We start from the raw sequence: 13,126 nt of genomic DNA on the forward strand, positions 1-13,126 counted from the left end.
ACACCGCACATTATTTAATATATATTAATTTTGTCAATATATTATATTATATTAATAACATTCGTCGACCATCGTCTGTTGAAGACCCTTTTTGTGGCTCAATTTCTTAAAATATAAATTGGAATTAAAATTATTTTATTCAATGTTGAGTAGCTCTCGGACTCGATTTAACACATTCACTGCCTGCGAGGAATTGTAAACCTTATTTTGTTATGAGAATTGTCGTGAACCACGTAGGGACACTGGGCAGTGAACGTGTTGAGAAGTTAATGTCTACGGCACTTTTGCCTAACCACTTTATAATAATCACTAATACATAAACCATTTACAGCCGGCAACCCCCATAATCTGTATTAAAACTAAAACTCAAACTTAAATACACGTCTTTTGGATCGGAGATAAAATCTGACGCGATTTTGGAACATCAAAATAACTAAAAACCTCGATATTTAGTCATATTTATCAAGTTTCCATGTGTGGGATTTTGATGAAGTTTTAGATTTTTGCCAAAACGATTCGTTCTTTTCTATACCACGATTATAAAACCACTTTTAAGTGTCTACTACCTACAGTAGAACCGATTCGAGCAATTAGCACATAAAACACAATAAAGCAAAATAATTGCCAGGATTTACGGTTCATTTGAAAAATAGATAAGACGCGCAGATACAACCTGGAAAAAGAGTAGAAATTAAAAAGTGGCAACATCGTCGTGTCGTCTCGTTTTCTCACACACATTAACGCTGAGGGTGCAACAGCTGCAGTCGCGTCACTACGTGCACTTCAGCTCGTTCGCGTGCCGCTGCCGCTGCAGGACACCATCGCGAGCGCAGACTTCTGGCCGAAAGATGTGGTTTTTCGGCGGTTCCGGGGCAATCTGCCGAATCCTACACCAGGGCAAACGACGCAACGGAGCCACGCTGTTACGTCATCGCCCAAATCAATTGTTTAGTTGTAATCATTATTGTTTGTTTTTTTTTTCATGTTCTTATTTACTGTTTTTTTTTTTAATTTAATTTTCATGACGCATTGCATTTATCTGTAATGTCATTGAAATATGTTTTTAAATAAATAAATTAAAAGAAAGCGATGACTCGACGATATTGCCACTTTTTAACTTCTGTTCTTTTTTGACATGATGTACAGTAAGAAGTAGACTTTTTCGCGGCTTTGGCAGCAAATGTTTTTACCTAGAGCTAGCTACACAATGCCAATCGAAGATGGTAACTACGAGTGTTTTGCCGAGTGATAAAAATACGAGTCACTTACGTATGCTGTAAATTAAGCCACAAAACTCTTACCTCATTACAATGGTATTGCACCTAGGAAACAACCCGAACAAAATGTATTTTAAGCTAAAATAGTTATTTGTTATACAAGGGGGCAAAGTTGTATTTTAACGCCGAGTGTGGAATTGAAAAACGAGCAAGTGAAAGGATTCTATAGTTGAACCACGAGCAAAGCGAGTGGTTCGAGAATAGAATCCTGAACTTGCGAGTTTTTTACACACGAGAAGTAAAATACATTTGCACCCGAGTGTAATACAAAACTTTTCCCCTCACTATAGCGAGGAAACTACAACGCAAAAAATGCGTTTATCACCGCTTTCAGTAGTTCCACAGGTGGTAAATCATCTTTATTACTAGATTCACCTACTTTTATCAATTTTAAACCAGTTAATTTGACTTTATTCAAGGTCAAATTACTTTACAAACTAGTGGATAAAATGCGTTTTTACCCGCTGCCGCTGGTATTAAATACAAAATACGTGTTTCCGAGCTAGTGAGGGGAAAATGATAAATAAACCTTTCCTGTATCGCAAAGTATTTCTCCGTTTGAGATAGCGGGACAAGAAAGCGCTTTCGTAAAGAATATATGAGCGAGTGGCTCATAAGCATATTCGGACGAGTTCATTGGCGACCGATCGTAAGATCTGATTGATCGTAACGGACTGTCAACCAATTTGTATCAGCCCTGTCTTATTGACACCGTATTCTATTTGCCATAGAGATAACATTGACGTTTACTGTGTAAAGGTTCTACAGTGGCCTACGACTGGTGAACTGTACCTGTCAATCAATCAATCAATGAATCAAAATGTTTTGACGGTAGTCACATTAAACCAAAAGACAGAGTAGGCTCGTTAGGTTTCAGATGTCTGTAGGACAAACTGCTCAGAAATACACATGGTTTCCCGATATGCATAATTGATTAAGAGTTTAATATACCGAATGAAACAATCGGCCGCCATATAAGTTTAATAAAAAAAATGGTGACCTTGAATTATTTAAACTTAATTTATTTTACCTCGACACTGAACCAGTGTCATATTACAAGCTGTCGATCACACAAGGCTGAAATGACAGTCAAAGAATGCATAGATAAATGGTATATTGACTATAAAATCTAATATCTACCTATTTATATGAAGCTTATAAGACAGTCATGTAAAAGTGATTGTCTGTCTAATGTTTAACCGCTTTCCCGGAGACACTACATTGGTTAATTACTTAGCTAATTACTCTATGACTGTCAGACCACCCTAAATAAATTTCACGATACATAATTACCATCTATGTCTTGGTATCACCAACAGAGCACTTGTGGATTAATTAACCTAATCTAATTTACAAATTAAAAAAAAAAACAGGGCTAAATGACTTTGGGGCGCACATTGCGTCAGGATGGCCGCATTGGTCCGACTCGGCCATTCTGACAGAGGTGTGCGTCCCAATTCCAAATTATAATTTATATTTTTTCAACAGAGTAATAAAAATGTCAATTGATAAATGCTTTAAAAGAAATTATTAAGTAGTGCCCTAATAAATAATCACATATATACAGAATATCTAACTCGAATAAAAATGTCAATTTAAAATCCTAGATTAATTAAAGAACTTGCTTCATTATTTTCATTAAGATAACATTTAATAACAGATTTTGGTGTGTATTTACTTATTTATATATTATATTTAGCCCTGTCTAACGTAATATACAACTATAGGGTGAAAAGACGTGATTATTTCACGCAAGTGGTAAGAAAACGCTTTCAGCGTTCAATATTGAAACAATACGCGAACCAACCACGCCTTTAATCTACTAAAATAATATAATTACAATTTTACACAAATATAATTATAATATCGGAACTGTAAACAGTTAGCTAAGAACTAAAAAATATTAACATCATTTAAAGAAATATAAATAACACTAAATCATGAAGTCACAATTATTTAACTCAATATGCAATAGAACCAATACCATTTACATCCACTGTAAGCGGATCCGCGTCCCGCTGCGGTGTGCGGACAAGCGTTAGGCACTGGTTCCACCAAATGCGAGTAAGCGAGGAGGTATCGGCTATAGAAACGAATAAAAAAAAATATAGTCGCTCCCGTGTAAACAAAAGAGCAGCGACGAACTATAACTCGCCCGCGCTATCATCGCGTCTCTTTTATTTACACGAGAGCGACTATCTTTTGTTCATTTCTCCGCCGAAAGCTCACTCGCTTTTGGAACCATTGTCGAACTATAAACACTATTGCTCACACACTTAAGCGGTATCGGAACCGCTAACAATAAACATTCTTTTAACTAATTTAAAATAAACATAGTCCTATGAACCAAATCTTCATATAATATGATTAAATTGCACAGTGAGAGGTGAATGATTCAACAAAGCAAATGCCTATCTCAACCGCAATATGATATTACCGTCTCAATAACTTCTAATATTCCATTAGATTATATTATATACATTTTATTACTCATTTTACAAAGACACAGTCTCCATCTAGGGCTGACTAGTCGAAATACTTTCCAATGGCCTATTTCACAATATTGACAAATTGTCGTCCAACAGTGACACTTCACAGTTAATATCATTGCCTCAACAAGAAAATATTGATGCTGAATAACAATGGAAATTTTTTTTTTAATTGGCTTTCACTCAACAATGTTAGTTATCAACCCAGAAATAGGCACATAATTGTCAGTGTCAGTGACCATAGCTAGCGCCATCGTACGGCCAGGCCATAACATAAATTGGTCTAAGGCCGATATTACACTATCATATAAATATGACCTATGATAATATATTATGATATATGTGTAGTGTACTATCGGCCTTAGGTGATAGCGGCGAGCGGCCATAGGTGCGAACGGAAGGTCCCGTCGCTGTGTCTCGATCCAACCTATGTCTGCCACTTCATTTGGCCGCACTGCATAAAATATTTTATTTTAAGCATAGGAAACTAGCCTATTCGAGTATGTAGTGCGAAAGCTTTTCCTTCGTATTATTTGTGCCGTTTGTATATCCGAGGTCTTTATAGAGAGTACGTCGTAGACGTCGCATCGGACCGATAGATGGCGCCATCGTTCGTTGTAAGTCGCTCCGGCGTCTCACCGCCGCGATGTTGGTAGTCCCGTTTTTCCCCACCTGCAACACAAGGCCCCCCGCGCCCCGACTCGCCACCAGCCACCCTCATTGTTTCGTCGAACGCCGAAGTGACCGGTTGTCGCGTATTCCGTTCGAACATTTTTACAGCATGGTGTCTCGAAATTAATCTTTTAGTTTCTATTTCCTTGTTATTTCTGGTCAAACCAGAGTTATTCGTGTTTTTATTTAAAAAGTGGCTTATAACGTTTCGGAATTATGAAATTTTTCAATTTCATCCGTCAATTCTTTCTTCCCTTTTAATTTGCGCTCGTTCGTCTTGAATAATGAGATATATTATGCCTCGCTAGCGATCATTATTCGTCTTTCGGGGTTCTCACTATAGAAATGAACGAGCGGTGCTTTATGATTCTACCCACTTTTTTGTAAGAAAGTTCCATGCTGCAAAAATCGTTACCGTTAATCAGTTTTCTTTTTAAACTATTCGCATTTCCGAGACTAAAGTAGGAAGTGTTATCCGCGTATTAAAAGTTTCGCGCGAGAATATAAGCGGTAACGTAGGTAAGTTGCTCCGCCGGGGACCACGTGCTCCGGGGACCACGTGCTTCGCGACCGCGTGCTGCGCGACCTGCGGGCTGCGGCGGCGGCGGCGGCGGGCGCGGTGGAGGAATACCGCGCTTCAAGGAGGTTTGAATTTCTCCGACGAATGGGTGAGCAGATTCATATTATTTTAGAAAGAATATGTTCGGTTTCCGATTCGGTGCGGAGGCCCCAAGCCACGTGTCGGCGCCGAAACTTACTGTAGCGCTGCGATAGCGCCGCTGACCGCGGCAGTGTTGTCCGCCGCGTCGGCGCCGCCGAGGTTGCGTAGAAGTTGCCTCCTCGTTAACGATGGCCATCTCTGCGGTGCCGCCGAACAACGTTGTGGCCGCCGCATAGGCGTCGCGTGCGACGCTGTAAGTATGTCTGCTGCTGCCCCGACGCGAGCGCCGTGCCGTTAGTGATCAGTCGTCAATACGCAGGCTACCAGCGCGGCCACCTTCTGCCCCCGCCACAACGCCGCGAGCCTGCTGAAGCTGTCCACCAGTATCGCTGGCCGCCACGCTTATGCTGGCGCCTCGATGGTGATGCAGAGCGTTCGTCTGCCGTGACAACGCCGCGATCCTGCTGAAGCTGTCCACCAGTATCGCTGGCCGCCACGCTTATGCTGGCGCCTCGATGGTGATGCAGAGCGTTCGTCTGCCGTGACAACGCCGCGATCCTGCTGAAGCTGTCCACCAGTATCGCTGGCCGCCACGCTTATGCTGGCGCCTCGATGGTGATGCAGAGCGTTCGTCTGCCGTGACAACGCCGCGATCCTGCTGAAGCTGTCCACCAGTATCGCTGGCCGCCACGCTTATGCTGGCGCCTCGATGGTGATGCAGAGCGTTCGTCTGCCGTGACAACGCCGCGATCCTGCTGAAGCTGTCCACCAGTATCGCTGGCCGCCACGCTTATGCTGGCGCCTCGATGGTGACGATGCAGAGCGTTCGTCTGCCGTGACAACGCCGCGATCCTGCTGAAGCTGTCCACCAGTATCGCTGGCCGCCACGCTTATGCTGGCGCCTCGATGGTGATGCAGAGCGTGCGTCTGCCTTGACAACGCCGCGAGCCTGCTGAAGCTGTCCACCAATATCGCTGGCCGCCACGCTTATGCTGGCGCCTCGATGGTGATGCAGAGCGTTCGTCTGCCGTGACAACGCCGCGATCCTGCTGACTGTCCACCTGCTGTAGCTGTCCACCAGTATCGCTGGCCGCCACGCTTATGCTGGCGCCTCGATGGTGATGCAGCGAGCTCATCTGCCGTGACAACGCCGCGATCCTGCTGAAGCTGTCCACCAGTATCGCTGGCCGCCACGCTTATGCTGGCGCCTCGATGGTGATGTAGAGCGTTCATATGCCGTGACAACGACGCGAGACGCGACCCTGCCGAAGCTGTCCACCAGTATTGCTGGCCGCCACGCTTATGCTGGCGCCTCAGTGGTGATGCGGAGCGTAATACTGTTAACCGCTGCACAGGCGTCGCAATCCTTCTGCTGCGTCTGCCGTGACAACGCCGCAAGCTACTTGAAGTTTTCCACCGGTGTCGTCGGCCGACACGCTCATGCTGGCGCCTTGATGTCGCCTCGATCGCACGAGGTAAGATTGCAGACGCGGCGACCTTCATCGCGCCACCGAGCGCAATACTGCGGCTGCCGCGAAGGCGTCGCTAACTTTCCTGCCGCGTTTGCCGTGACGACGCCGCGAACTCTGTTGATGCTGTTCACCGATGTAGCTGACTGCCACGCTGGCGCCGGTGCCTCCCGCGCTGACGGCGGCGACCTCGAGAGGGCCACCGAGCACGATACTGCGCGACGCGACAGGGCATCGAGACGCCTTTCGAGCTGACGACGGCCGTCTCAATCTCACCGCCGAACATAACAGCGTCTGCTGCAGTGACAAGCTGGTAAGATTGCTGATGTGGGCCCTTGGTGCTGCTAGCCGCCACGCTGATAACGCCCGTCGCGCCTAAGATGTCACGCTCACCGCGAACACTGTCTTCCCCTACAATGGTGCCACGACCACGACTATCCAGGCTCCGTCTGCTACGGTATCGTTGCAGACTCTGTTGCTGACCAGGCTGATACTACCCTCCAATGTGACGCCGGGCGCCGCTATCAGCTGACATCCCGTACACTATGGTATCCACTCTTCTCTTTCCAGTTCCCGTGAAGTACGACTGTATTTACACTCTATTTTGACCAAGGACTCCTCCGTCGCCGAAGTGAGAACAGATAAATTCTTAAGATGCTACGTCCTAACGTGGTTTGGAGACCCATAGTTGAACGAGGTAAGACGTCAATAACCGGACGAGGAGCCGCACTGCTGCGAGGGTGTCCTGACGATGTTCGCGAGCTATCTAATCGGAGAGGCGCCTCGCGAGGAGACCCTGTGATTCCTGTACATCGCTCATTGTGTAGGTCAAAGACATCGTAAAGGTTTGCGGAATTAAAAAAAAAAAAAAAAAATCCCTTTCAGAATGTCCAGATCTGAATTCGAGCCAGCGTCCTGCATCCTGAGCGTGCGTCTGTTTACCGGGCGGACACCAAAACCGATCGGCAATCTGGCCGCGGGGGTTCCAAGTACACGACGATTTCCCGGAGGCTTGTGGCGCCCCCTGTCCATTCGAGAGATTAACTTATTCGCCGAGCCTCTAATAAACAAATTGGGAAAAATAAACCTGCTTCGCCTTAGTGAACTTCAGATTCCAGCTCAAAGCGAAAGGGGCCAGGAACTCAGGAGTACTTCAGTAGTTATCATCTGGCTCGACTATACTCAATTAATATAGTGCTTGATTCGATCGTAGAACCTGATTTCATAAATTTCACAACTTTCGTGGTCTACAGAGGAAGGTTGCACCGCTGCAGTTTCCAGCATTACCTCGTACAGCTGCCGATAGCTGTAGGCCAATCGCCCCTGTTTTGCTTGCATCTGCAGCCCGATAAGACCTTCAATAATCGGAACATTGTACGAAGTAAAGCTCTTCCGATGGAGAATAATCTTCAACAGGCGGTGGCGCTGGCGACTGAAGTGACATGCAGCCGGCTTAAGGTTCGCATAGCACTATATGCTATGCACAGTTCAGTTGTATGTTATGTTATGCTGTACGATGGCAGGACTACATCTCTTCTGTTACGAGTAACTACGACAGTAACTGCTGACTCCAACAGACTGTCGTACGAGGTCAGTATGCACCCCCTGGGAGCCAAGTAAGTGACCTTCGGTGACCTCGCCTTCTTCTGCTTCGCCCGTCATCGTACCTCTTCGTCTGCGAGAGCCCTGCATTACGCCGTACATCGGTACGTATTAAGCCTCCGCCACACATAAAGCGCATTCCGCTTCGCTATCAGCGCGCTTAATGCGCGTGCATTCCGCTCGCGTCCCGCGCGCGTTGCGCTCGCTATCAGCGCTTGTTCGTTCCCGCTAGCGCCCACTGGGCGCAACGCCAGCGTTAGTGCGGTGCACCGCCATTATTGCGCTCCGCCTACGCTCTTAAAGCGCGCATGTGTGGCGGTGTTAAATTCACCCCTTGACCTGCTACCACGACGTGTTCAGCAACCACCAGCGATGCGACACTGACGTCTCCACCTCTCAGTCTACTCTGTCGACCTTCATTGCACGAAGTAGAAATCCGTCGCATCGGGTTTTGGATTAGGTAATGGATTACCCTAAGAGTCAATGACTGACTTAAAGAAATCGACTGATACCTCCGTCCAGTGTAGTAGCAATCGACAGCGCTCGTACTTTTCATCTTCTAGGCTAGTCTTACCGAGCGATCGGTATCCTCAAATGCCCTCACTAAAAAGAGTTCAGAGTTCAGGAGTCTCGCTTGCAACCGCGCTCGCTTGACGCGAAATAGTCTGATCGAAAATACCAGTATTGTAACAAATAGCCCTTGGGCACGTGAGTGATGACCTTTTTCTGTGTTTGATATGGACGTAAGACGTTGGACTTTAAATAGTCATATCAAAGCTAATATTGATTTAGATAATTTTTACGAAGGGTTGACAAAAGCAGTATCAATTACGTTACCCTGCTACAGTACAGATAGTTACACTACTTTTACAGTTAATTTCCACACTTTGTGTCTGAAATTGGGTTTATAACCTGATAAAATAACGTGTCTGTTAATAATAATAGTGTATCTAAGGTTTTTGTATCTTGTTCAAGTCAGCCTCGCCTACATCTTTCTTTTTTGGTTTTGATCTGCGATGTATAATAATGTCATTTCTCTAACTATTCGCTGACTAAAGCTAAACGTCATCACGAAAATCTCTTTATGCGTTTCTGGCACCGAGATATTCGCGGATCGAAGGCTATTTCGACTGATACATCTGTCAAATCGGTTCAACTGATTCACTTATTCTTCTATGCTATGCCAATAGGGCTACCAAAGGCTTGCGCGCCAGCTGACTCGCCACCAGGAGATAATAAACAGGTCTCTATAAAGACCTCGGATATACAAACGGCACAAATAATATAAAAATTTTACCTTCCAATAAAATTTGTATTATTTTGCCTGGTATATCCGAGGTCTGAGTGATGCCTTCCTGGTAGGCTTAATATACCGTCGGCACTTCTCCTCAACAATGAGGGTGGCTGGTGGCGAGTCGGGGCGCGGGGGGCCTTGTGTTGCAGGTGGGGAAAAACGGGACTACCAACATCGCGGCGGTGAGACGCCGGAGCGACTTACAACGAACGATGGCGCCATCTATCGGTCCGATGCGACGTCTACGACGTACTCTCTATAAAGACCTCGGATATACCAGGCAAAATAATACAAATTTTATTGGAAGGTAAAATTTTTATATTTTTCCGGAAACATTCGTATTTGTCACGCTAGTTCAGACAGTGCCAGTACGTCTTGTACTGAGACTGACTGAAATAGCATGACACGTTCAAACGTTTCCGTAAAAATACTGTGTTATTCAAATTTGATTTTCGTCTGATTTGGACTAAATTCAAACAGACGAAAATTGACAAACACACATGTTTAGTCATTGTCCATCCATAATTCCGTACACACAATAAAACTGCCTAGGCTAGATTATTACAGGCTGTATCATAAGATTATTTGTATTTTATTATTAAATTGTGTAACATATTTTGAGATAATTCAGAAAAAAATCTGCTACATTGTATTGACGATAACATTCTAGTAGTTTTATACCGCATAGCAAATAAGCATACGGCCCGCCAGATGGTAAGCCGGCACCGTAGCTTATGGACGCTTGCAACTCCAGACAAAAACAGTTGTTATTTGTTATTGTTAATAAATTATATTTCTGAATTATCACAATCATTCAATTTAAGGCTGTCGCATGTGTGAAACTAAAAGTGTCGTTATGACTTACGTTTAAACATCAATTATATACAGGGTGACTCAAAATATGACCAGAAATTTTAAAATGGAGACATAGTAAACTTCACGTGCAGTCACGTAATATATCTAAGTGGGCTTACAAATATCGATACACGCTCTTTGACGCTTTGGTCACACTATGATAAAGAGTACTATCGTACAGTATGGCCACTCCCGCTAACCGCTGAAAGTGCCGCCCACCCGCTCTCGGTTACCGCACAGTAATCGCCAGTCAAGAACGCGACCAGTCGACCTGTCATATCTTACAACTCTCACAAGCATGGTACGCGTTCGCCTACACGAGCTTAGACTGTGCGCGTAGGAACGCGCCTCTTTCATATATGTGATCGCCAGTGTCCGAGGTGTGCTTTGGTATAATAGAGGCGTGTTCCGATATTTGTGAGCACCTTGCCCGCTCTACTGTATTTGGGCCATTTTTTTTCAAAGTTGTCCACCCCACTTTTTTGGATTTGGAAATTTTATGGTTTCCACTGAGAATCGCGAGCTCTTTCAATCCCTATAAGAGAAAAAAGTGTCCCAAGGTTTTTTCCCCATTCCGTTACCATTTTTCATTCATTTTGTATGGCGTTAAAGGTTTGAGAAATGTATGGAAATCTTAGGAATTTTCTTTCTCCTATCAGGATCGAAAGACCTCGAGATTCTGAGTAGTTATGAATCGCATAAAAATACCAATGTTACAAAAACAGTTGTCCAACTTTGAAAAAAATGGCCCATCTGATGGCTACTATAAATATCACTTAGAGTTTAATGAAATCATGAATGTCATGATTATGTTTCCTAAATATAGGCAATTGTAAACTTATCTAATTATTGCATGGTCTTATCTTATTATTGATTTGATCTTACTACGAGACAAATATTACTAATAGAAAAGTTCTGATCGCTACAATGCTAATAATATGATACGTAAACATTTTTTTTTACTTAAACTTTATTGAGGCATTAAGGCGCGACCTCAAAAATTGTCTGTATTATTTTTTGAGGCAAAATGTATTCTCTATTGTATAGGTACGAGTATTACATTATTGACCGTTATTGTAAATCACCCTGTACACAATGACGCTTCAAAATTCTACTTTTTTGGGTTTTGGGCGAAATAAACGCAAAATACTCATTTAGACAAAAAAACAATATGGAGTAAATAAAAAAGGATTCTAATACTTTTAACTTCCATAATTTCGTAACTCACAGGAAGATTTCAAGACATACAAGTTTGCGACCACATTTTTTCGATTTATCTATATCGAAAAAAAAACTAAACATACAGCTCATATTTTTTGACACCCCTTGCAGTTCCCACATGCGTTACTATGATTACTTCCTTTAATTTAACAGACGTATTGCTTTAACGTAGTTCCTTACGCGGTAAATATATACATAACTTTTGAAAATTACATTATTTATCCACAAAAAAACATTAAATTTGCTATATTTTATTTATTGCACAGTTAGAATCTAAAATATCGTGATCGCCAAAGATCTATCTTAACACAACGGACGTCAAAAATAGTAACATTGTGCAACAAGGGGAGGAAGTTGAATATTACTAACGAGAGTAAGTTAAATCGCTCGGCTTAAGACTCGAGTTAGTAATATTCATACTCCCCGAGTTAAACAATGTTTTTCATCACACTCGCAATGTAAAAAATATGTAAATAGATGTAAAAAAGTTAAGTACGGCACAAGAAATTTCATTATTCCCTTGGGAGAACGATTTTTCTATAACTCACGCTCCACCTGCGTGCAATAGCACATAAAGTGCGGGTGTGATGAAAACGTCTTTTACCGTCAAAAGGATTATGTAATTCACAAACGTTATGTAAAAATTACGCGATTATATTTATTGCTATATTATTTAAGAAAATGGTAACATTTATGTCTTTACCGAAGCCTGAGCCTTCTATATGGATGAAGATATCGAAAATTGAATAGTATACATGTATCTTAGAAGAAAAATGGAGTTATAGTTATTGCACGGTAAGAAGAGGCCACAGAATGTATGTAGACAAAATCGCGTCAACGCTTTTTAAAAATTAACCCTTTGGATGCCAAGGACGACTATAGACGCGCAGTTTTTGTGATGAATTACAATAAGGTTAAAAATTGTACGTTTTATTTATTAGGCGTAGCGTTCTAAGTGGTCTAATATTACTGTTTTATTTTATTTTATATGTGTATTTATTTTATGAAAAGTATTGTGTTCATGCCTCTTTCTTCGTTTTACAATGAACTGTCAATAATTGAACAATACATTTTGTACGATTGCAAATTTAAAAACTACAAGTATGTATATAATATTGCAGTCGAAGGCTGAAACTCTTATTTATTATTGTTATACAGATGATTATTTAATAACTAGTATTATTGGTGTATATAAAAGAGCACTTAAACAATGAAACATCCGTCATTTTGGTAAAATTTGGCTACTTGGATATATTGAAGTCAACCAAAATAGCACATTATGATACAAGTGCGTAAAAAAGGAAGTTCGAAACGAGTGGCGATAAATTAAAACACGACTGAAGGGAGTGTTTTAAATCGACACGAGTAGCGCACGCAATTTCTCGTATGGCTGTTTCATATGTCATAAGAAATAACCTCAGTTCTGGACTATTTAATTACATTTTTACCTTTACACGTTAAGAACATATTGAGGGTTATGTGACTCAACTTCAAGTTAAGTGTACGTAATCGTATGAGTCAACCTCTTATCGCAGATCAAAAGTTAAGAGTTTTCTTTTTGTCCGAATTAGTAGACATGTCTATTG

The sequence above is a fragment of the Leguminivora glycinivorella genome, chromosome Z, assembly GCF_023078275.1.
Source record: "Leguminivora glycinivorella isolate SPB_JAAS2020 chromosome Z, LegGlyc_1.1, whole genome shotgun sequence".
Lineage (NCBI taxonomy): Eukaryota > Metazoa > Arthropoda > Insecta > Lepidoptera > Tortricidae > Leguminivora > Leguminivora glycinivorella.